This window comes from Gossypium arboreum, chromosome 3 (assembly GCF_025698485.1).
Source record: "Gossypium arboreum isolate Shixiya-1 chromosome 3, ASM2569848v2, whole genome shotgun sequence".
Taxonomy (NCBI): domain Eukaryota; kingdom Viridiplantae; phylum Streptophyta; class Magnoliopsida; order Malvales; family Malvaceae; genus Gossypium; species Gossypium arboreum.
Genome location: NC_069072.1, coordinates 50,937,637 through 50,941,007, shown reverse-complemented (window position 1 = coordinate 50,941,007; position 3,371 = coordinate 50,937,637). Strand labels below are relative to the sequence as shown.

The window sequence follows — 3,371 nt, the reverse complement described above, 5'->3', positions numbered from 1 at the left end:
CATATAATAAATAATATAAGCAAAATAATTTCATATTACGAGATATTTGAATTTTTGTGAGACAGAGCCAGAATGTGTTCGGAATCCCCTGTTCTGACTTGGGAAAATCACTAGAAATTGTACAAAAATAATTATAGGTTAGAATTCATATGAATGAGTCCTTAATTAATTTTTTTCAATAGAAACAAATTATAACATCATCTGAATCTTGTACTAAGAGATAAATAAATTTTAATAAAGAAAGGTTGAAGATATCAAACAGCGAAATAGGGGAGAATTTGAATAATAAACTGTACTTATTTGCTAGAGCAAAAATTCTGAAAATTTTATGGTAAGAATATATATGCGTATTGTTTTAGCTAAAATTAACGGATCTTAATTTGGAGTTCTGTAGCTCTGAATATAAATAATTTAATCACTGTGACTTGAGAAAACAGCTTGACTGGACTTTGAATAAATAGAAAGAATTTGAAAATAGCATGTTAATACATTGCTTATTATTTTTCATGCGAGCTTATTAAGCATGAAGCTTACTCCCTCCTTTCCATTCCTTAGTGCTCTTAGGTCAACTCGGGGTTGGAGATTCATCGGAGGCAGCATCACACTATCAAGCTAATACCTTTGAAGTATTTATACATAAGTTAGAAATATCAAGTGAGTAGCATGTATAGGGACCTAGTTTTATAACATGTGTTATTATAACTTGGCCAAATTATTGGCCTATATTGAGCTATTGATTACGACTTGTAAATCTAGCTATTCATGTTGTGTCTAATAATTGTGATGTGAATATGCCTGTTTGCCATGCATGGTTGGTATATGTCATGTGTGTTGAATGCATGTTTTATGACCAATCGAGGTGGTCATGACCATGAATTAAATGTGTAATGTGGAAACAAATGATAATGCCTTGAACATGGACGTTTGATGGATAGTTTGGTAACCATGGTTGATAAACCATAATTTATACATATTTTTACCCCATGTATAACGCATTTTATGGATGATTTCCTATTGGAATTGGTGAATTTGGTGCTCCTAATGCTTTAATTTCATGTTTTATACTTAGGAGAGCATAGGAGAGTGAAACGAATGAGAAACGGGCCAAAACAGGAAAAAATGGGCCAAAGTACGAAATCAACATGGCCTGGACCTCCTCACAAGGGCATACCACACGGTCGTGTCAATTTGGCAGGTTCGAGCACGGCTTGAAGTAATCGCACACAGGCATGTCACACGGGCGTGTCCCTGTCGAGCCCAAGTTGAGTCTAATTCAGAAAAGGCTAATTTTAAGGGCTCTTAGGCATTCCAAAGCCTATAAATACACCCTAGAAGAGGAAGAAAAGGGAGGCACAGAATGGGAAGTAAGGAATTACTCCAAGGAAGCCGATTGATCCATCTTAGAAGCCGGATTCACCATCAAGACTGAAGATTTCTCCTCAATTTCCCTTCAGGAGTTTTGGGTTTTCTTTATGTTTTGTATTCGTTATTCTTCTGAGATGTTTTCCTTTTTAGTTATGAACTAAATCACCTAAATACCTAAGGGGAATGAAACCTAAGACGAATCTTGTTATTATTTTCTGAATTGTATGATAAATATTTAACTTGTTCTTAATTATGTGTTCTTAATTCTTGTTTTGATATCTCAGGATACTGATTCAAGATAAGCTCTTATTCAGAGGAGGAATAGACCCTGTCTAAGAGTACATTTGTCATAATTAATTGGAGTTGTTTGCGCGCCTAGACATAGGGTGACAAGGTTCTGCCAGATTAGGGTGAAATCTAATAAGGGGATCTATAGATCGAGTTAATGCAACCCTAGGGTGTTAATAAGAGAAAAGTCTCAATTATCCAATCTTGGGATTAGACGTTATTAGTCTTGAATAGGGATAATAACATAACTTAGGGATATCTACGAAACAAGTTAAATGAATAAATCGTCTGATTCGAAGCCAGAATAACAAGTACAGTCTAGGTGGATTTTTCTTTAGGTATTGTCTCAATTTTCCCAAAAGCAATTTCCCAATTCCATTCTCTGTGAATTGTTAGTTTAGATAATTAGTTAGTTAAAACAAAAACCTTTTTATTCTTAGGCTAGATAATAAAAAGACAGTCATTACTAGTACTTTTAGTTCCCTTGGGTTCGACAATCTGGTCTTGCTAAAACTATACTACTGTTCGATAGGTACACTTGCCTACATCACGATAATAGTTAGTTTCAAGAACGATTAATTATAAATATTTAAAACCTATCACGAAATCACGCGATCAAGTTTTTGGTGCCATTGCCAGGGAACTAAGATATTAGGAACACTCAATTTTATTACTTTAGCCATTTATTTTTCTTGCAATTTAATTTAATTTTATTACTTATTTTTTCCTTCTCTTGGCAGGTTTTTATAGTTTATGACTAGAAGAAACCAGTCAGGACCACTACTTTTTAATGAAGAAATCGATCGCACAGTTCGCAGAAACCAAAGAGAAATAAGGCGAAGCTTAAGATACACAGAGAACGAGCAAGAGAACGATCCTCAAATCCCAACCGCAGAGATGGCTAAAAACCAAGACAATCAGCTACCTCTTGCAATTACGGTTAATCAAAATCTTACTCCACGCACTATGTATGATTATGCTAAACCTTCTTCAACAGGAAATGAATCGAGCATAGTTAGACCTGCTGTAGCTGCAAATACTTTTGAATTAAAACCTAACACTATTCGAATGATACAAAAATTTGTTCAGTTTGATGGTTTGCAGGATGAGGATCCCAACGCTTATTTAGCCAACTTCTTAGAACTATGCAATACATTTAAAATTAATGGTGTTTCTGATGATGCCATTTGTCTTCAGTTATTCCCTTTTTTGTTGAGGAACAAAGCTAAACAGTGGTTGAACTCATTACCACGAGGGTTAATCACTACTTGGGGACAAATGACTGAAAACTTTCTATTAAAATATTTATCGTCGGCTAAAATGGCCAAATTACATAATGATATCTCTTTGTTTGTGCAGATGGACTTAGAAACTCTTTACGATGCATGGGAGAGATACAAGGACTTACTGAGAAGGTGCCCTCACCATGGGTTACCGCTTTGGCTTTAGGTTCAAACGTTCCATAATGGCCTGAATCCTTCGACTCGGTAAATGATTGACGCAGCTGCTGATGGAACCATCAATAATAAAACACATGAATATGCTTATGAGTTTATAAAGGAGATGTCACTGAATAACTATCAGTGGCAAGTCATGAGGACAAAACCAACTAAAACAGCAGGCGTTTATTATGTCGATTCGATTACGATGCTATCAAACCAAGTAGAACTTCTAAATAAAAAGATTGATGGTTTTCTTAGTTCTTCACAGGTTCACCC

At 35.1% G+C, this 3,371-nt stretch overlaps 1 non-coding gene across 1 annotated transcript; it reads right to left on the bottom strand.

Moving 5' to 3' along the window:
* Nucleotides 1–2,980: 2,980 nt before the first annotated feature.
* On the bottom strand, nt 2,981–3,086 carry LOC128291128 (small nucleolar RNA R71). Its single transcript, XR_008280904.1, has one exon. It is a non-coding gene; the product is annotated as a small nucleolar RNA R71 (small nucleolar RNA).
* Between the last annotated feature and the right edge of the window lie 285 nt (nt 3,087–3,371).